The sequence below is a fragment of the Chiloscyllium plagiosum genome, chromosome 11 (genome assembly GCF_004010195.1).
Source record: "Chiloscyllium plagiosum isolate BGI_BamShark_2017 chromosome 11, ASM401019v2, whole genome shotgun sequence".
Classification (NCBI taxonomy): domain Eukaryota; kingdom Metazoa; phylum Chordata; class Chondrichthyes; order Orectolobiformes; family Hemiscylliidae; genus Chiloscyllium; species Chiloscyllium plagiosum.
Genome location: NC_057720.1, coordinates 7,491,279 through 7,514,128, shown reverse-complemented (window position 1 = coordinate 7,514,128; position 22,850 = coordinate 7,491,279). Strand labels below are relative to the sequence as shown.

The following is a 22,850-nucleotide window of genomic DNA, read 5'->3' as shown; positions in this document are numbered from 1 at the left end:
CAGATTCCACCAGGACACTGCAGCATCTTCTCCAGCCCGCAAGGAAGCGAGCGCAGTTCGTTCAAACTGTTCTCTGGCACCGTCTTTCTAAGCCAAAGGCAGCTGGGAATGTGGTGACAAGGGCAGATACATCAACCTTACCGTGCAGATCAGCTGTGTTGTCGTTGAGTGACACAACACGCTAGGTTAGGGAGCTGAATGACCTTCCCCGTCTCGAATGAATGGGAAAACAGACTCAAAGAGGCTGAATGGCCTTCCCATGTCCTTATTGAATGGGAAAACAAGCTCAAAGGGGTTGAATGGCCTTCTCCTGTCCTTAATGAATGGGAAAACAGCTTCAAAGGGGCTGAATGGCCTTCTCCTGTCCCTAATGAATGGGAAAACAGCTTCAAAGGGGCTGAATGGCCTTCTCCTGTCCCTAATGAATGGGAAAGCAGCTTCAAAGGGGTTGAGTGATATGCGCCTGTACCTAATGAGTTTGAAAACAGTCTCAAAGGGGCTGAATGGCCTCCTCCTGTATCTAATGAATGGTGGAAGAGGTGCAAAGGGGCTGAATAGGCTAACTGATCAAGCGTAACAGATTAACGTATACTGTTTTATCACAGCAGATGATAACCTAGACAAGTCACAATGCTGGTAAAACATGCACCCATTGTGCAATTCTTATGTAGCCACAGAAGCGTTTTATAACCTGAAGGTGACTGTCTTTGGATGAATCTTTTATATATATTTGATTTCTTTGTTTTGCAGGACTGTTCGACATTCTCTCAGGATGCTGAGACCCGCGGTTTCTAAACATGGTAAGTTGCAGCTCTGCATTTTAAAACTGATCTCAATATGTAGCCGTTTGGAGGAAGATCCTGACATTATGGTGGATGATCATATCAATTGTAAATCTGTTCAGATGGTATCTTGCCTTCATCAAAAATCGTGAAACAATTATTCATCTTAATTAGCGGCGCATTCGTTTTCAATGCTGGGCTGTTCTGTTTGTTTGAAGTACAGGTCATACTGGGAGCTTTAGACATTCCTCCTCATTCAGTGTCTGCCATTCATTGGGGACAGGAGGAGGCCATTCAGTCACTTCCAGCCTGCTTTCCCATTCAATGGGGACATGAGGAGGCCATTCAGTCTTTTCCAGACCGCTTTCCCATTCATTACAGGCAGGAGGAGGTCATTCAGCCTCTTTAAGCCTGCTTTCCCATTCATTAGGGACAGGGGGAGGCCATTCAGCCTCCTTCCAGCTTTCTGTCTCATTCATTAGGGACATGAGGCCATTCAGCCTCTTCCAGCCTGCTTTTGCATTCGTTAGGAACAGGAGGAGGCCATTTAGCCTCTTCAAGCCTGCTTTCCCATTCATTAGGGACAGCGGGAGGCCATTCAGCCTCCTTCCAGCCTTCTGTCTCAATCATTAGTGACATGAGGCCTTTCAGCCTCTTCTAGCCTGCTTTCCTGCCTCTGGAGGACTGTGAACCTTCTTGCAAGATAGACACACTTTTATACGAGGGGCACCAAGCCCTTGGTGATGAACGGTTGCCCTGTTTAGGTCATAGTTCCCAAAGTGTGAATTGTGATTGAGCCGTGCAAGGTCCGATTCTGGGAACAATAACCAGCCCAGACCAGAGCACACTGCTGACCAGTGGAATGGATAGGCGACATCCACCCAGCAGTGTGCATCCTGTTCTTTCTGCAGCAGCATCAGCCTGATAAGACTAGAAGACGTAGTGGCAGAATTATGCCATTCTGCCCATTGAGTCTTCTGTGCCACTCAATGAAGTCATGACTGATTTGGTCATCCTCAATTCCACTGTGCTGGCTTTTCTCCACAGTGCTTAATTCCCTTCCTTAACGAACCAGTTTTCTGTGGTAAAGAATTCCACAGATTCATTATCCTCTCAGAGAAGGAATTCTTCCTCATCGCTATCTGAAATCAGAATCCTCCTCATCTCTGTCTTTACTCTGTGCTGATGCCCTCTGGCCCAAGAGTCTGCCACCAACTTTCTGCAACTGCTCTGTCCTCCAATAAAGCTGAGTCCGGCTCTCCTGTATTCCAAATAGTTAAAAATCACACATCACCAGGTTATAGTTCAACAGGTTTATTTGGAAGCACTAGCTTTCATAGTGCCTCTCCCTCATCAGTTACAGTGCTCTGAAAACTAGTGCTTCGAAATAAACCTTCCTTCAGCAACGTGATGCTTTGTTTCATGGATTCTGTATGAGCAGTCGAAGTATTGTATATTAGGCATTGTATTTGTCATGGCCTGTTATGAAGGTGTAGGTGTGCCTTAAGAGAGAGGAAGCTAGCAAGCACTTAGAAGCACAGAGAATGCTGAGCAATTTTAAAATGTAATGTTTGGTTGAAACAAATAGCTGCAGTTGTGTTGCCATGGAACAAAAACAAGTTCAAATTCGGTCAATCAGTTTAAATTATGCCCAGGGATCAATCAAATTTGAATCTTACTGTTTGAGATGACATCAAACCAATGAAATTATCTGATGTTCTGGGGTATAAAATCGGACATTTTTAACTTTGTCCACCCCAGTCCAACACTGGCACCTCCACATCACACATTCTAAACAGTTCAGGCCCAACCTAATCAACCGCAAAGGAGAGTCCCTCCAGATCAAGGACCCAGTGAAGCTTGTTTGGGCTGCCTCCAGTATCAGTATCTGCTTCTTTTCATAATGAGCCCCAAATTATTCACGGTATTCCAGCTGTGGTCTGACCAGTGCCTTGTCAAGATTTAGCCAAACCTCCCTATTTATATACTCCATTCCCTTTGAAACTAAGGCTGCTGGGAAGATCTAATTGAGTATTAACGAGCTCTTAGAGTCCTCACGTTTTCTTTTTAACTGTGGACATGATCCAACTGACCAATCGCTTGAAGCCTTCCACCTGCAAAACTGCCAGTGGATAGACCATATTTTATCGCTCCCACTGGCCTTGCACCTTTCTCCCACCCGTCTCCCCAATCTACACACAATTTCCCCTCTCACTAACCCCACCCCAGGTTCCACAAGCGCTCAGCGGGAGAAAGTTACTCTGGTTTAGTCTGTCGCTGTGATTGTGCTGGGCACCATGCCAACTTCAGTCTATTTCTATTTTTGAACGCACGTTCCCACTCACACGGGCACAGAAAACACGCAGGAGTTAATAAGGCTACAGATTCCAGTCATTAAGTAGAGAACATCCCTGACTTGTTTCTGAATCCCAACTTGCACAAAAAATGGAAGTCAAGGAATGCCAAAGTCAGGAATCTCCGAATCTTTGTCCTTGTCACTAACTGCCAGGGCCCATCACAAGGTTATGATGATCTCGGTCCATGAAGGCGTTAATAAGCACGTGTGTCTCCCCCTGTGGAGGCTGCTGAGCATTTTTGTACAGCAACACCAAATGAAGCTTTTCCAAACAATTACAGCTCTCCTTCAATCAGATTGTATTGTCGGCCGTAATAACATTGTTTCTGTGTAAGAGACCTTCAGATAACAAAAGCCGCTCTGTGCCTGGTCTGGAATCGTTAGGTACTCACCGTGCAAATGGTGTGATTGTTTCAATGCGTTATGTTTGGACCGTGGTTGGCCAGGAATGATGTACAGTAAACGCGTCTGTCGCTTTGTTTATTAGCCCAGGGGGACTGTCATCAAACAAGAAGACCGCAGTCTTTTAATGGTGTTCAGGAAGACAAGGTATTGTCATGTATACAATACCAGCATGGGCCAGAGCACGCTGCTGACTAGTGTGATGAATAAGTGGCATCCACTCAGCAATGTGAGTGCTATTCTTTCTGCCGCATCAATAGCTTGCATTCGTATAGTGCCTCAAGCTTCAGGCCACTCAAGCACTTCAATCTGAATACAGCGTGTTTTTTTTAAGGTATGGAGAATGAGCCACAATGCTATTCAATGGCAGAGCAAGGATCGAGGGGCAAGATGGCCCATCTTTGCCATAGTTAGAATATTCAGAACATGGGCAGCCAAATCCTGCACAGCTAGCTCGCATACAGTGACAGAGTCAGAGAGATGTACAGCACAGAAACAGATCTGTCCATGTTGATCAGATATTCCAAACTAATCTCGTCCCATTTGACAGCATTTGGTCCATATCCCTCTGAACTCTTCCTGTTCATGTACCCCTACAGATGTCTTTCAAATGCTGTAATTGTACCAGCCTCCACCACTTCCTCTGGCAGCTCATCCCATCCACGCACCACCCTCTGCGTGAAAACATTGCCCCTTAGGTCCCTTTCCGCTCTCACCTGAAACCGATGCCCTTGAGTTCTGGACTCCTCCACCCCAGGATAAAACCCTATTTACCCTAATTCAAGGGCATAGGTTTGAGAGGGGAAAGGGGCAACTTTTATCCATGCCCCTCATAACTTTATAACCCTCCATAAGGTCACCCCTCAGCCTCTGACGCTCCAGGGAAAACAAAAGAGGAAAGAATTGAATCATTTACTTTCAGCGATGATGGTGAAGGGATAAATATTGGTCAAGGCATAAAGAGAGCTCTCCCAGTTCTCTTCAAAGTCTTGCATCTTTGATATATTTTTAAAAAGGGCAAATGGGACCTTGGTTTAACATTGCATTGGAAAGGCAATGCTTCCAACAATCAGCACTGCCACAGCTCCTGATGTGTAAGTGCAAACAATGTCTCATCTCCACACGGGTCTTTAACTCTTTTTCAGAGTGCTACAAATTGAGTATTTTAAGTACCTTAGATGTGGTTAAATCCATTCCACTTGTTTTCCAAGAGCAGTAGGAAGGAAAATAAAGGCACAGCAAAGAAGGAAATATCGGGCTGGGCGGTGTTGGGGAGCACAGTTTCATGGAGGTCCAAGAACTACAAACTATTGTCCTGCACCAACAACTGGCAGCGCAGGAGTCTGGAGACAGGCTGAGATATTTGATTAGATCTGCCATGAATGACATTCCCAGTCATTAGTCAGCGGTGGTTGTAATCTAACAGTCGATGCTCATCAGGTCACGAAGATTCGACACATCCTCACATGATCATTCCATCCTGATTAGAAATCTGAAGGATCTCACTGAGGTAAAGAGGTGATGGGATGTTAATCAGGAGCTTGGTTCGGATGTTGCCACTCTTTCTTGCTCCCCTGCTTCCTTGCATTCTCAGCCTTTCTCCATTGAAGCATTCCGTAAGATGTGGTCGTCTCTTAATCGTAAATTGTTGTCAATGTCTCTGGGCATTGACTGTTCTATTGATTGTACGCAGTGCATGTTTGCTTTGAACCATGAGTGAAGATTGATCCATTGTCTGTGACTGTACCTATCAACAAGTCTACCTTCTTTAGGGAAGTGATTTGAATTAGCAATACTTCAATTTTTCTCAGTCTTTGAAGGGTGCTTGAATGTCTTTTCCTTTTATTTAAAAGGTGGCATTTGAATTCCCGCAATACATCATTGAATCTCTAATTTTGTTTCCCCCTTTGTTGTTTCGGATGTTAAGCTAAGCTCCAGTTTACTCTCTGACCTGGATGTAAAAGATCCCCAGCCCTGTTTAAAAGAATAGCAAAATATCCTGGCTAATGCTTGATCCTCAAGCCACACTGCAGAAAGTGATAAATATTGAGAGAGACAGATTTTCAATCAGTAAAGGAACAAGGCTTTTGGGGAAAAGGCAAGAATGTGAATGAGAAGATAATTGGATCAGCCATGATCTCACTGAATGGGGCAGCAGACTCAATGGGCTGAATGGCCTATTTCTGCTCCTTATGCTCTTAAGATGGTGGTGTCCTTTTGCTTGATCTTGCATGCCTTAACCCCAAGACCATAGAGTGATAGAGGTCTACAGCATGGAAGCAGGCCCTTCGGCCCAACCTGCCCATACTGCCCAGTGTTAACTATTCAGCTATCCTATTTGCAGACATTTGGTCCATATCCCTCCATACCTATATCATCCATGTACCTGCCTAAATGTTTTTTAAATGATGAAATTGTACTCACTTACACCACTGCTTCTGGCAGCCCTTTCTAGACACTCACCACCCTCTATGTGGAAAAAATTGCCCCCTGGACCCTTTTGTATCTCTCACCTGAAACCTATGCCCTCCAGTTTTAGATTCCCCTCCCTTGGGGAAAAGCTGTTGGCTATCTACCATCATAGGGTCACACCTCCCAGTATCTATTCTGGGTGAATTAATTTCACACTCCAAGACCAATGTAACGTGACCTTGAAAATGTCAAATCAACAATTGACATGCTGCAACCTTTTGAAACTTGTCACAGTTACCTTCTTTGAAAAGCGGTCTTATTAGAGCCCAGAATGCCCTAAATGAGAGGCTGGTGCGCTACCAAGAGAGGCTGGTGCGCTACCTTAATGACCATGAGTGAGCTGACTTGATTTGTTGGTAACAGATCGATAGATGCTTTAATCCTTTTTAATTCAAAATCTAAAACTGCTGTGGTGAGATTTGAACTCAAGTTCTCTGAGGTCATTGATATAAAACTCTAGATGGCTAATGCAGGAATACATCTCACAGCTGGTATGCTGTGTGCCTTTGAGGGGTATGCTTATGAGATCATTACTATGTCATACCATGTAACATGATGGTATAAAAGTTCCAGACTCCTCCTTAACTGAGACGTCTTGAAGCATAACATGCTGGTGGAAGGTTGCTATTTTTTATACCCAGATAGATTAATATTAGCCCAGACACTGAAATTCATAAGATTAATACATGAGCACAATCAGTTCTGCTATAACGTGTGTTTCTTCAACACGAATTGGATTTAGCGCGATTGAAGAATTTAGACCGTTATTTGTAGAACACAAACTCTCCTTACCTGGAATTCTGGACCCATTAGCTTTAATTGCATGGCACGATTTTCTTAAAATGTGAGATCGCACAAGAACTGGACTATCATGTTATATCAGAACCGACTATACCTCAGACACTCCAATATGCATCTGTTGAACCTTTCAATACCACATCACCCATGTCTGGTCCTCATATAGTGGCATTGAGATAAATATTGCCTTATTGGGTACAAATTCCCTGCTGGAGGCAAAAGTCTATAACATATGGTAGATCAATCACCACATGACAGTGCTGGATTAGTCAATGACAACTGAGTTTTCATTAGGAAGAAAAACAAGTGTTATGGTGAAAAGGTGGGAAAGTGGAATTGAGCATGATCGGATCAGCCATGATCTCATTGAATGGTGGAGCAGACTCGACGGGCTGAATGGCCTACTTCTGTATTTGGTTAAAAATCTGTGGAATTATCCCCCAGGAAGCTGTTGGGGCCAGTTCATTAGATAGATTCAAGAGGGAGCTGGAGATGGTCCTTGTGGCTAAAGGGATCAAGGGGTATGGAGAGAGGGTGTGAATGGGATACTGAGATTGTAGGGTCATCCATGATCATACTGAATGGCGGTACAGGCTCGAAGGGCCAAATGGCCTCCTCCTGAACCTGTTTTCTCTGTTTCTGCTCCTTTATTCAATGGTCTTATGAAATGGATTATGACATTTGTTGACATTGAGTTCCGAGAGTGTTAAAAAAAAATGAGCTGAACACACTTGGTGTTTGACAATCTGCTACCAACCCTGATCGAGACTTTGCACTTTAGTACAGGAATTAAGACCTCCCCCTCCTCCGACTCACGAGCATGGACATCATCCCATCCCACTGTTGGCACCACAGCAATGTTGAATCTGTTGAGGAAACTTTTGCCTTCGGCTGCTCAGCAAGCCTGCTTTGTGGTGTTGCTGGTGGCTGTGTGGGAAACTGGCTGTGGTGAAGCAGTACAAGAGAATCTAAAGAATAACTGCTTGGCAGAGATACTGCAAGACTGTTGGCAGCTGTGGCCCCATATCCCGGCAACAAGTCAGCAGAGAAGGTCAACGCAAGGTGGAAGACAAAACCGTCTTTTTCATTCTCCAATCAACTATGCAACAAAGTGGAAAAAATTTGTGATTGGCTGTTGCATTTAAAACAAACCCACTGTTACTTTTCCCAGTGAAATAGGAGGTGCCGTTAGAAGTTAGAGAGTCTTTGGGTCCATCAGAGATTCATGAGGGGCAGGATGGAAACTGAAGCTGAGACCATGATCTTATCAAATGATAGAGTCTGCTTAAGGGGCTGAATGGCCTCCTGCTATTAATTTTCATGAGCATGTTTAACAAGGACTGCTATTCAAGTGTAATTTGGTGGCTGGGAAAGGTCTTGATGTTCCGTGAGGAAGTGAAAAGTGCGATTCAAATGCCAAATACGATCGTAAATAAAAATCAGAAGACAACTGTGTGTTTGTGCCGTGACTTTCAAGTTCTTAGGACCTTAGCGTGTTTACAACCACTTGAAATGTACTCATGGTTGTAAAGTAGGAAGGATGTATTCCCAACAGTGCACAGAAAGCTCCCACAACAAATACACTGTGATAATAGCACAAGAAATTGTTTTTATTGATAACATATGAAGAATGAAGGGTGAGTGAAGGTTGCCTGTGGAAATATCTGTCTGCAGAAAGGATGTTCCTGATGGAGTCCAGAATTAGGGGTCACCGTCTTAGGATACAGGGTGTGCCATTTGGGACTGAGATGAGGAGAACTTTCTTCATCCAGAGAGTGGGGAGTCTGTGAACTTCTCTGCCACAGAGAGCAGCTGAGGCCAAAATATTGAATGTTTTCAAGAAAGAGTTCGATATAGTTCTTAGGACGAAAGAGATCGAAAGGTATGGGGGAGACAGCGAGAACAAGGGACTGAGTTGGATGGTCAGCCATGATGATATTGAATCGTGGAGCAGGCTCGAAGGGCTGAATGGCCTACTCCTGCTCCTGTTTTCTACATTTCTTTGTTTCAATTAATATTGACACGAACCTAAGGAAAAAACAACCTTACTCTTCACCAAATAGTGTCAAGGAATCTTTTATAGGTCTCTGATTTGAGGTATCTTGAAAAGATGAAGGTACAGAATACCCTTGGTACTATGCAGGAATGTCAGCCAGGGGCTAGTCCTCAAATGTCTTGGGGAAAGCTTGAACCCGTTAGCATCTGGCTTGGATCAGTTTGTCACAAAGTCAGGGTGTTGCTGCATCTCTGTTGAATCACATTTGGAGTTTTGTTATTGTGTTCCACTTGCATTGCAATGTGTGCATAGTCAGATCCCACAAATGAGCTGAAGGATGAGTCAGCCTAATTTTCTTTGATGGCAGGAGCTCTTCATCAGGGCTCCTGCTCCTCGGATGCTGCCTGGCCTGCTGTGCTTTTCCAGCACCACTCTAATCTTGACTCAATTTTCTCCAGCATCTGCAGTCCCTCACCTTCACCTAATCTTAGTTGATTTCATTCACTAAGGGAACACTGGGTAAAAGTCACCCAATAATGTGAAAATTGAGAGAGACAGCATTTTGATCAGTAAGGGAATGAAGAGCTATGGGGAAGAGGGAGGGAAGTGTCCATGAGGGTTATCAGATTAGCCATGATCTCATTAAATGGGCTGAATGGCTCTATTCATCTTATGGTCTTATGGGATGTTTGTGTCTATTTGGTGGTGACCTGGTTGAACGTCTCATCCAGAGGGCAGGAGCTTGCCTGGTCCAGCATTCCCTTGGAACTTTGTTGATTGATATCAACGTGGTTGGGTGAGGCATGAAAATCTAGTCTATGTTTACTGAAGATAAAATGTTACTGATCAGAATAACGCTGGAGCCGAAAGCACGAAATTGTGAGGAGAAGTCACATCCATCAGTTTAGCAATCATAAGGGCAGGAATAGGCCCCTCCAATCTGCTTCACCATCCAATGCAGTGGAGGCTGACCTGTGACCAGATATTCCTTGAGAGATCTAATTTAGAGGCATAGACACCCTTTAATCCAACCAGTCCATGCCGAGCACAATCCCAAACTAAATAGTCCTACCTGCCTGTACTTGGCTCATATCCCTCCAAAGACTTCTTATTCATGTATTTATCCAAATGTCTTTTAAACATTTGTAAGTGTACTTGCATCCACCACTTCCTCTGCATGTCCATTCCACACATAAATCACTCTCTGTGTAAACAAATACCCCTCATGTCTTTCTTAAATCTTTCTCCTCTCACCTTAAAAATAAGCCCCCTGGTCTTGAAATCCCGCACCTGAGGGAAATGACACCTGCTATTCACTTCATCTATGCTCCTCATGATTTAACCTTATAAACCTCTATAAGGTCACCCCTCAACCTCTGACTCTCTGATGGAAACAATCCCAGCTGATCCAACAATTGTGATTTTCAAAATAATTGAAGGAGATCGAGAACTTCATGTCGTCATGGCAACTTCAGAAAGTATTGAAGCAGGGTCACTGGATCCGAAACGTAAACGCTGCTTTCCCTCCAGAAATGCTGCCAGACCTGCTGAGTTTTTCCAGAAAACTCAGTTTTTGTGTCAGAAAACGTTGTCAACTCGAGGCTTGTTGAAGTCTGGTTGAATGGAACAACAGCAGGACAGGGCTAAGAGGGCCAAATGGCCTCTCTCTCTTCCCAGTTTAGTGTTGGGAGTCTTAAGCACCAAATGGGTTAAGAAATCTGACCTGGATTCTTTGTGCAAACCATTGCTGTCTTATCTCAATTTGTTTCCAAACTGCTGAGCAAATAGTTATTGATTTTTGAAGTTAATTTTTTTCCAGTGATTATTATGTTTAGGACTCCACACTCCAGACAGAGTTTGGTTGCACGGCAGCTGCTACCTGCTGCTGTTAGACAATCTGAGGAGTCCACACATTGAACAGCGGGGGCTGTCAGCACACACAATGCTGGTTCATGCCATAGAATGGATGGCCAGCCTACCCTCGATCGAGTTGATGCGGAGTTGACTTTAGCGTGAAAGCTTTCCGAAATGTTTTCTTCGTGCCGTTAATTTTGTGTTAGGTTTTGATCTTGTGAAGACAAAGCGCAGGAGGAGGTCACTCAGCCCATCTCAGTTGTACTAATAAAATGATGCTACTCGTTCCACCCTATGGCCCTCCAAATTTTCATGTTTCTAGCCAATTTTCTTTTGCATGTTATGACTGAATCTGCTTCACGCTCCCTTTCAGTCGATTCATTCCAGATCATTGTAACCTGGTGAATAAAATCAAAACCTCTTCTGTCCTTGAGGTTTATCAATGACTTTACATTCCTTTATTTATTTATTTTCTTACATAATACTAGGAAGGACAGTAATGTTAACTTTTAACTTTATTTTTCTACCTATACAAAGAACAATAGTGATGCTTTATTTTTAACTTTGTTTCTCTATGTTATGACGTCTACCTAAGTATTGTACCTAGGTACCCTCATACCTAAGGTGGCTCTGTATGTGGCAACATTTCACTGTACTCCTGTACTTCATATGTGATAATAAATCAAATCAAATCAATCAAATCTGTGTTCTTTGCTATTGGAAACCTATTTAACCTACTAACTTTAATTACTGAACTTATTGACCCAACAAACGATGTTGCTCATAATTTCAAAGCTCTACTAAATCTCCCCTTAACCCTCTTAGTTTTTAAAGACTCATTCCCTAGATGTGGAGCACAGCTGGTTTTAATACTTTCATGGGGTGTGTGTGTCACTGGCTAGTTACTGCTCATCCCCAGTTGCCCTGGAGAAAGTGGCCTTTTTGAATGGTGCAGTCTTTGAGGTGAAGGTGCATTCACAATTCTGTTAGGAAGGGAGCTCCGGAATGTTGATTCAATGACAGTAAAGGGACAGCGATACCGTTCCAAGTCAGGATGGTGAGCAGCTTGAAGGTGAACTTGCTGGTGGGGATATTCTCGTGTATCTGCTGTCTTTGTCTTTCTAGGTGGCAGAGGTCGTGGGTTTGGAAAGTGCTGTCAAGAAAGTGGCAGGGAGCCAGATTCTTGAACCTTCCACACTGCTGTTAGGTTAGGAGTTGCAGGGATTTTAACACAGCGACAATGAAGGAACATTTGGAAATGTATGTCTCTGTCAATGACAGAGTGCAATCTCCTCCAAACCAAATAGAAAATCACTGAGACTGAAAGAGAAGGAAGTAGGAAAAATCAGCTTTGATGTGCCGCTAAACTGAGTCTCCAGTGCCACACTTTTTGACTCTAAGCTGAGTCTCCGTCCCACTATGGGGTGGGTTCGTTCCCACCATTATCTGTAAGTCAAAGATACACATGGCTTACTTAGTCTAAAAGGTAAAGTTGCTGTAGTCTTATCAGACTATAGCACTGCTTTCTCATTAGAGGGAGGGAGAACTGGTGTGGGTCTAACCTGAGGGTCACCACACTTCAGGCGAGGGGAGGGTATACTCCATGGTAACCTCAGAGAGTGCAGGAATTGAACTCATGCTGCTGGCATCACTTTGTATCACAGACCAGCCATCCAGTAAACTAAACCTCTGGGTAGCTCAGCAGGTAGTGCATTAGGCTTTTAATCTGAGGGTCCAGGGTTCAAGTCCCTGTGTAGGGTGCTTGGTTTAGTGTTTGTAGAGAAGCTCCACTTCCTGGTCTGCTGAGTTGACCCTCTTGTATTGAACGCAATATATCTTGTTTGATATCAGCAATTCATTGCAAGTTAGGCTATAGTGGACATCATGACAGAGGAACCATTTGTTGGGTCTCAATCTTTTGAGATCCTAAGCAGTTCTGCTCAAATCTCCTTCTTTATCATGGCTGGTTCTTGAGGTACTCCTCAGTATTAACCCTTTTAGACCCATTTACAATAAGTCATCGATACTGAACTTTTGTTTCGGTGACCAGGCACAGTCGTCCAGCAGTGTCTACCTGAAGGAGTCCTGCACTGCTGGACATGTCATCTTTCTTATCACCAGTCGCCCAACTCATCGGTTAGACCTAAAAGTTCTTTTGAGACAACAGGGAGTTTTCTCCAATCTCTTATCATCACTTGACCCTCAACCAGACTTGCTTCATAAGGAACACCATCTGGGCTTGCTGTATGTCAGAGCTTGCTCTGCTGCTGTGTTTCCTGCATCTGCTCAGTGACTGCACTTGAAAAACACTTCATTGTAAAGCGTCTTGAGGTTGTGAAAGTCACTGTCTCAAATCAAGCCTTCCCTTCTATTCAAATGACCACCCAGTAGTCTGACTCCTTGTGTTGATTGATCTGTGACCCACCCATGCACCAATCCAGAAAAAAGTATTGCTGCTTGCTTTACACAGTTGAATTGCATAAAGCCTGAATAGTTCAGGAATCTCCATTTCATTTTGCTGAATTTCTCGTGACAACACTTGAATGGATTTGAAATTGGGCTCTTTCAGCCTTTTTAGATGCTGTATTGTAGTTTTTTTTTGGTTGTGTGAGGTAATTTATTATACAGCAAACAGCAGTGCTTGCTTACCTGTCTTGATTCTCCATGCTAGCATTTCAGTGAGATCAGTGAAGCAGCCCAGTAACCATTAGAATGATTAATATTGTGGCATCACCACAAAGCAGTTGCAACAGGTAACTAAGGGGAAACAGCTTACATTTGCTCTATCATATTTGTAAAGTAATGATTGGAAATTTTCAGAGTGTTGGCTTCACCCATCTGAGGACAGTGCTGCTTTCCTGCTTGAAAATTCTTAGTTTATTAAAGAGCATATTGATGTTTATTAGTCATTTATTGCTGAACAATAATAAAACCAAGAGCTTTGAAATATCATTCCTCAGATAAGATTTAGTGCGATACTTTGATATGGCAGGTGTGACACTTATTTTCAAATAAAGGTCGGTATTTGAGGTCACATACTTAGAGATGGGTACCTGAAGAATGCATAGTGGAGCACTTTATTCAACTGAATGTACCCCAGAAACAGGGAGGATGTCATTGTCAGTTAAAGTCAGGAGCTACACCCAAAGAAGATTAAACCTTTACAACCTTCAGTCACATTGTTTACCCAATTACAGATATATTCTTCTTTTAGTGGATGTTGTCTACTCTTTGCTATCTTTGCCAATCATATGTGAAACCTCCCAGTCGCCCCCACACCCTGACTATTTCCTCACTGCTCTCTCACCACTCTATTGTGGGGATAGGTGATGGTCTGGAGGTATTGTATCAGACAGCCAGGAAATGTTCTGAGGTCAGGGGATCGAATCACGCCATGATCGAATTTGAATCCAATAAAAATTTAGATTAAGAGTCAAATGATGATGACCACACGATCATTACTGATTGTCAGGAAAATCCCATCAGGTTCACCAATGGAGTGGCACAGTGGCTCAATGGTTAGCAATGTTAGGGACCTGGGTTCAAGTCCACCCTCGGGTGACTGTCTGTGTAGAGTTTGTACATTCTCCCCGTGTCTGCATAGGTTTCCTCTGGGTGCTCTGGTTTCTTCCCACAGTCCAAAGGAGTCCACAGAGGGATTGACCAAGCTAATTTGCCCTATGATGTGCAGGCTAGGTCAGTTAGCTGTGGGAAATGCAGGGTAGGGGGTGGGTCTAGATGGGATGCTCTTCAGAGGGCCGGTGTAGTCTCAATGGGCTGAATGGCCTGCTTCCACACTGCAGGGATTCTATGATGATGCTCTTTAGGGAAGGAAACCTGCCATCCTCACCTAGTCTGGCCTACATATGACTCTAGTCGAGAGAGTGTTGCTGGGAAAGCACAGCGTGTCAGGCAGTATCCGAGGAGCAGGAGAATCAACGTTTTAGACATAAGCCCTTCATCGGGAATGAGGCTTATGCCCGAAATGTTGATTCTCCTGCCCCTTGGATGCTGCCTGACCTGCTGTGCTTTTCCAGCACTACACTCTTCAACTCTGATCTCCAGTATCTGTAAACCTCATTTTCTCCTACATATAACTCTATACCCACGGCAAATTGGTTGACTCTTAGCTGCCCTCTGAGGAATTAGAGATGGGTATTAACTGCTGGCTAATCTAGTGATGCCCGCATCTCATGAACAAATTATAAGAAACCAGTGGCTGGGGATGTTGACTCACTCAAAGGCATGGTTATGATAATGCAGTGCTTCGCTCACAAAGCAAGTCTTCATGTCTGAGGTCCTATCCACTCCTGCACACAGGTGAAACGTACCAACACAAATTAATAATCATTAAGGCACAGAAGGACGCCATTTGACCTGCTAAATCTGTTTCAGCTCTCTGTGAGGATTTGAGTTCAGAAGTAAGGATCTCTTACTATTTTTGGTCTCCTTACCTTAGAAAGCGTACACCTGCAGCTACAGAGGGAGTACAGCAAAGGTTCAGTGGGTAGATACTGGGCATTGTAGCACTGTTGTTTGAGGAGAGCTTGATTCATTTGGATTTCACGAGAGTTTCGAAGAGTCAGCAGAGGGGGTATGATTGGAACATCGAAATTTCTAACAGAGTTAGACAAACTAAAGCATGGAGGGCGTTTCCCTTGGTCAGAGAGTTTAGAACCAGGAGTCACAATCTCAAGGTACAGAGTAGACCACTCGTCTCAGGGTAGGTCTGAGATGAGGAAACATTTCATCACTCACAGGCTGGTTAACCTGTGGAATTCTCTCCCACAGAGCTGTGGAGCCTGGGTCACTGAGGATATTCAAGAAAGAGATTGATAAACTTTTAGCTATTAAAGGCCTCAGGGATTAGATTATTTACAGTGTGGAAACAGGCCCTTCGGCCCAACAAGTCCACACCGACCCTCCGAAGAGCAACCCACCCAGACCCATTCCCTTACATTTACACCTAACACTACAGGCAATTTAACATGGCCAACTCACCTAACCTGCACATTTTTGGAATGTGGGAGGAAACCGGAGCACCCAGAGAAAACCCATGCAAACACGGGGAGAATGTGAAAACTCCACGCAGACAGTTGCCCGAGGCAGGAATTGAACCCAGGTCTCTGGCGCTGTGAGGCAGCAGTGCTAACCACTGTGCCACCGTGCCGGATATTAAGAGAAAACGGGAATATGGTGTTGAGATACAGAACGCTGGTGAAACTCAGCAGGTCTGATGCATCAAAGGTGAAAGAAATGAGGTTAACATTCAACTCTTCCTTCTGATAGGATGTCTGTTAGTTTTTCCATCTTGTGTACCTTCATTGTTGGAGCTGAGTCCACAAAAAGATCAGCCATGAATGGCAGAGCAGGCTCGAGGGGCCAGGTGGCCTACTCCTGCTCCCAGTTCTTATGTTGTTCTCCTTTTGTCTTCTGGTATTCTATGAGCTGTTTACCAAAACTCACTTTATGCAGCCACATCGTAAATACCAGCAGAAATAGGAGCAAGATCAGGCTGTTTGGCCCCTCGAGCTTGCTCTGCCATTGAATAAGATCATGGCTGACCTGACATTTGATGCCCTTTCCCCCAAACCCAGCTGATCAAGAACCTATCTCTCTCAGCCTCTCCTTCTTCAGCAACTGTATCCAACTCTAACTGAACCCATATAGATTCTTTAGGCCTTCCCTTCTGTTCTACTTGCTTCTACCTACATATTTTTCACAATATAAAACCAATTACTTTCCCACTTCTCTCTTCAGCTCTGACATAAGAGTCATATCCGATCTGAAGGTTTCTGTCTCCAGACACTCCCACAGCTCCTGTGTTTCTCACAGTACTGTATGTTCTTATTTTGCTTGAAACTTTGCTTGGAATGTGTGCTATAGGCTGCAATGTTAATGGTTAATCATTTTGCATTGTTTGGACCTGTTGTATTCCAATAAATAATTAGATGTGTCATTGCATTGGGGCCTGACCTCATAGCGAGTTTGTTTCCATTCCCACAGAATCACAGATGCAGAAGGAGGCCATTCGGCCTATGGTTCCTGCACCAACTCTGTTACCCAATGCCAATCGCCTGCCTTTCCCCCCATTTCCCTGTACACCATTTCTATCCATTTAGTCTTCCAGTGTCCCTCTTGAATGCTTCAGTTGAAACTCAGTTATCCGAGGATCGTCAGACTTGGAAGGTTAACTCTGATTTCTCCCCACAGTTGCCACAGGGCTTCCTGAGTTTCTCCAGCAATTTCTGTTTTTGTTTCAGATCTCCTATGTCACAGTTCTTGGTTTTATTTACTCACTTGTCCCATGCTGAATTAATTCTTTGCAGTTGCTGGTTAGCACCTGGAGTGGGAAAATGTGACCAGGGAGGTGATGACCTTGTGGTACTGTCACTTAGACTATTAAATCCAGGTAATGTTCAGGGGTCTAGGCTTGAGTCCCATCAAACATCCAGAGCAGGGAAATGATGATGTTTCTAAATAGGGGCTTTAGTGGTGTCTTGGGTTCAAGGTCCATCTGGCTCAGAGACGTGTGATAACATATTTTAGAAAATAAATTGGAAAGCTGGTAAGTAGGAAGGGTCTTCTAGCAAAGTGGCAATGCCTCTACCTTTGAACCAAGGGGTCTGATTTCAAATCCCACCTGCTCCAGAAATAACATTCCTGAGCAGGTTGATTAGGGAAACAGATTGTTTTCTTTATGTCTGAAAACTTGCCCCACCCTGACACATAGAGGTGACTATTAGCATCTTTTAACTCACTTCCCAGTGTCCATCAAACCTGGAACCCTCTCAGCTTGCACTGCACAAGTTTACCAATGAGGCCACTGTCAGAGCTGCATTCTAACCTTTCTGAGAGGGATATGTCAACTGTATTAGGGTTAAACTTGTAGAATAAACCCTTGTAATCCTGGGATACTGGCTTGAAGCCAATGTAAATCCATCCCTTGCCTGGAAGCAGCTGTTCTGCTGGCAATGCGGTGGTGTAAACCCTTCAGGGCCTGAGGCTGGTCAATGATCTAATTGTGATTTTGCAGCATGACGTAGTGACTCTTGCACATGCATTCAGTTTATCCAGTTAAGTGCAGCCCAATTGCAGGCTAACACATAATGAATTGTCCCTGGAATGTCTTGAATTTATAACAGGGACGAAAGCGTGCACATTTGAACAGGAAGGGGGCCCAGTAATAAGGATGATGATGATCTTTACAAGTTAAAAAGTGTCAGGATCAATTGGCAGAATTCTCATCTCTGGATCACAGGATTGTGGGCATATATACCAATTCATTATTGGAGCATGCAATCCATCATTTTCTGTGATTCTCTCTTTGACCGAAGGCTTCCACTCTGCACTTGAAATTGACTGATGAGACTGCGGTTCAAGTTACCATCAAAACTCATTTGTATCATTAAGGCAGGAAGTTCCTCTTTGGGACAGTGTCATAAAACATAATGGTTCCTTTTCTGCCCATTGTATAGTGTGTCCCTAATGAGAAGTGTGGCACAGTGGTAATGTCACTATGTCTGTACTCGGAGGCCTGGGTTCAAATCCTACCTGCTCTGGAGGTGTGTTGTAACATCTGTGAACAGGTTGATTCAAAATATTTCTTGACATGTTTGTTAGTGATGGTGGGTTATTTTAACTCAATTGACCAGACAGTTGGTTTGTGATGCTAACAACATGAGTTCAGTTCCTGCTGATGTTACTACTCTTTCACAGCCTCTACCCTCATCTGAGGTATTGTGACTCTCAGGTTAAGTTTCCATAAAAAAGCTGTAGTAAAACTACGGTGACCTTACCTTTATTAATGATAACGTGGTGCATCTTTATTCATGGAGCTAAAAATGAGGCAATCACTTAAAATAAAACACTTCTAGTAATGTTTTTCAGTCATTCATTTATGAATAGCTTGACATAAAAATATTTAAAATGACTCCCATGTAACTGAACTGAACTATTTAATGGTTTCATTGTTATGTACGAGTCAGTGTTTTGAGAAAACTAAGTACTTTCTGTTGTAAAAAGCATTTTCAAATATAAGAACAAGTGGCTGTGTGCCTCTGGGACTCCAGACAGTGCCTTCCAAACCAGTGACCTCTACCAACTAGAGCAGAGTGTACATAGGAACACCACAGTCCACAAATTTCTCTCTTTGCCACACACCATCCTGACTTGGATATATGTTGGCAATCTTTCACTGTCACTGAGTCAAAATCCCTCACTGCAGTACTGTGGGTGTCCCTGCACCCAGCAGACTGTAGTAGTTCAAGAAGGTAGCTCACCACCGCCATCTCAAGGGTAAATAGTGATGGAAAATGCAAACCAGCCACATCGTTATCTTATGATCTCATATGAAAAGCAAAAAATGAACATAATTTGAAAAAACAGTTTATCAGGATCAGTGGAAGCTTGACTTCTGTCTTTGATGGATTGAGCTGCTCTGGGGAAACTCACTCTAGAGCCAGTACAGACATCTGTAGAAGCCAGGTAAGCCAAGTGGTTTGGGTATAGTTGCCCTGTGCTTAAATTTCCACGAGCTTTTCTGCTGGTTTTGACAATTCCACTTGGTGCAAAACTCTCCTTCCATGTGCAGGGAGGCAATTACTGCTGCTGTTGTGGGGCAACACATCAGCCATTTTCAGAGATGGGAATTCAACAGCAATAGGAGGAAGTGAGGGCTGCAGATGCTGGAGTTCAGAGTCAAAAAGTGTGGTGCTGGAAAAGCACAGCAGGTCAGGAGGAGCAGGAGAGTTGATGTTTCGAGCAGAAGTGCTTCCTGATGAAGAGCTTTTGCTCGAAACACCGAGTCTCCTGCTTCTCAGATGCTAGCTGACCAGCTGTGCATTTCCAGCACCACACTTTTTGATTCACCAGGAATAGGCCATTCAGCCCGTCTACACAGCTGCATTATTCAATGAAAACATGGCTGATCTGATCGTGGCCTCAATTCTAAATTCCCATCTACACCCTCTCCCCAGTAATCATTGACTTTCTTGTTAGGCAAGAATCTCTCGACCTCTCTGTTTTAAAAATATTCAATATTGGGCGGCATGTTGGCTCAATGGTTAGCCCTGCAGCCTCACAGCACCAGGGTCCCAGGTTCAATTCCAGCCTTGGGTGACTGTCTGTGTAAAGTTTGCACATTCTCCCCGTGTCTGCGTGGGTTTGTTACGATCCAAAGATGTGCAGGTCAGGTGAATTGGCCATGCTAAATTGCCCGTAGTGTTAGGTGCATTAGTCAGAGGGAAATAGGTCTGGGTGGGTTACTCTTCGGAGGGTTGGTGTGGATTGGTTGGGCCGAAGGGCCTGTTTCCACACTGTAGGGAATCTAATCAATAATCCTGCCTGTGCCATTCTCTGGGATGGAGAGTTCATGAGGACTCACAGCCCTCTGAGAGACCCTCACCTCAGTTCTAACTGGGAGACCCCGACTTTATAGACTGTGCCTTCAAGTTTGAACCCTACCTGCAAAAATGAGCTGAATGACTAATGTGTCCCAAACACAAACAGAAAGCGCTGGAGAAACTCAGCAGATCTAGCAACATCTGTGGATAGAGAAACATTTCAGTTCCAATGGCCTTTCATCATTTATCTTGGTTTTACAGCTTCATTTTCAGCCAGCTTAGGAGATCTATAATAGCCACTTGAAATGGCAAGAAGTGGCCTTGGCTTAACACCGGAAACCACTGAGCAATTTCTCAGGCATGATGACTGTTACTTGCAATATACTCAGTCACAAATTATAAGGTCACCTTGTGGATAAAGATATGATGTGACCTTCTTTTTAATTATCTACATTGTCTCATTACAGAAATGTATCTGAGTGCAGGACACCCCAGAGCCCTGTTATGTTGCTGTCAAAGTTTCCTGTGTTGGCTTTTATTCAAAGAACAGTACACCCCAGAAATAGCCCCTTCTGCCCACCATGGCTTTTGAAACTAAAATCCTTTTACCCATACATGAATCCCTTTATTTCCTGCCTATTCATATATCTGTTAAGATGCCTCTTAAATGTTGCTATTCAATCCAACTCCACCACTTCCTCTGGCAGCAGGTTCTGGGCACTTTCCACCCTCTGTGTAAAATGATTGCCTCTCACATCTCCTTTAAACATACCCCCTTTTACCTTAAACCTATGTTCCCTGGTAATTGACATTTCTACCCTGGGAAAAAGACCATCCATTTTATCCGTGCCTTCCTTAATTTTGTTACCTTCTATCGGGACGTCCCCTCATCCTTCGAGTGGAAACAAATCAAGTTTGTCTCATCACTCCTCATAGTTAATACTCTCCAAACCAGGTAACATCCTGGTAAACTGTTTCTGTGCCCTCTCCAAAGCCTCCACATCCTTCTGGGAGCGTGGCGACAGTACACAGTATTCCAAATGTGGCCTCACAAAAGTTCTGTACAGCTGGAACACGACTTGCCAATGTTTATACTCTATGTCCTGACCAATGAAGGCAAGCATGCCATATGCTTTCTTGACCACCCTGTACACCTGTGCAATAAAGGTTGGGTGGCATTGCCAAGTGCATGCTCCAAGTTGGGAATTTTGTCAGAATAAAGCAAAATAAAAGAGAAATAAAAGATTTGCACTCAGGTATCACCTTCACAACTTCTGGTGCTTTATATCCATTTCAGGTGAGGGAGGGGATGTTCAAAGAAGATGTGAGGGGCAAGTTTTTTCCACAGAGGGTCTGGACGCATTGCCAGGGTAGTGGTGGTGGAGGCAGATATGATAGGGGCGTTTAAGGGGCTTTAGATAAGCACATGAAAATGCAAGGAATGAAGGAATATGGCAGGCAGAAAGGATTTGTTTAATTTGGTGTCAGGTTCAGCACATTGTGGGCCAGAGGGCTGGCTCCTGCGTTGTACAGTTCTATGTTCTACGTTCTATGGTCACTGTTGTCACTTTTGAGGTACCATCACTGTTGGATTGTTGGAAAGAAACCAATTTGTTCACAGGAAACTCCAACAAACAGCAGCATGGTCATAATGAGGTAATCTGCTTTTTTCTTGTGGTTGAGGGGTAAATACATTGGCAAGGGTGTAGTAGATCTTCTGCTCACTGTTTTTTGAAACAGTGGGATGTTTTACATCCAGTTGAGGTGGCAAAGAGTTCAGTGTGACATTTGATCCAAATAAGGGCACCTCTGTTAGTGCAGCACTCCCTCATCATTGCACTGGGGTATCAGACCATGACGTTTGTGCTCAAGGGGACTTTGAACCTGGGCTGCTGTGTTACCATCTGACTCAACATAGACACTGCAGGAACAGAAGAATCTTGCAATTGTTTAATGTAGTTCATAACCACAGGATGTCCGACCTGTTTTACAACCAATAAAACACTCCCTCAAAGTGTAATCAATGTATTGATGTAACTACAGTGTAGTTAATTTGCAATGCTGCACAAACAGTACTGTGATAATAGCCAAATAATGTGTTTTTTTCATCTCAGTTGGTTGTGGAAAGCAAACGTTGGCCCAGGATAATGGGGAGAACTTCCATGAGTTCTGTTTGAAGTAGGTTCTTTGATGTCCACCAGAGAGGTCAGAATGGACCTTAGTTCATCAGCTCATTGAAAAGACAGCGTCTCTGACAGTGCAGCACTCCCACAGCTCTGGGACTGCCAGCCTAGAATTTCCTCTCTGGCACGTTGACCGAGAGAGGTGAGTTATGAAATCATCCTTGCAGCACAGACAGTACAGTTCCACCTTTCCCACCCACACCAACATGGCCAAGAAATTGGTTGACAGCACAAATATGTTATAATGAGACAATTCAAAGAGTCAAGACAACATTTAAAAGGCATTTGGACAAATACATGGATAGGAAGGTTTAGAAGGATATGGGCCAAGTGCATGGAAGTGGGGTTAGTGTGGATGGACATTTTGGTTGGCATTTTGGTTGGACTACAGGGCTTGTCTCTGTGCTGTAGGACTCTTTGAATCCCTATCCATCTAATCTGGAATAGTTTACACGTACCTCTGTCCAAAATTGTCACTTCTGTGTCACCTTCTGAGATCTCTGGATAATACTAAGCTGGTGAGGATTCAGAAGAGATTTACCAGAATGTTACCAGGATTATAGAACATAGAACATTACAGTGCAGTACAGTCCTTCAGCCCTCGATGTTGCGCCGACCAGTCATACCAGTCTTAAGCCCATCTAACCTACACTATTCCATGTA

The 22,850-nt window shown here is 43.8% G+C and overlaps 1 protein-coding gene across 1 annotated transcript in view; it reads left to right on the top strand.

The window, feature by feature from the left end:
- The first annotated feature begins 750 nt into the window (after positions 1-750).
- Positions 751-22,850, top strand: part of adgrl2a (adhesion G protein-coupled receptor L2a) — a 485,081-nt gene continuing 462,981 nt past the window's right edge. Inside the window, exon 1 of the mRNA XM_043698637.1 lies at positions 751-800. The gene's annotated coding sequence lies outside the window, so the exon portion shown is untranslated. The remainder of the gene's footprint in view (positions 801-22,850) is intronic.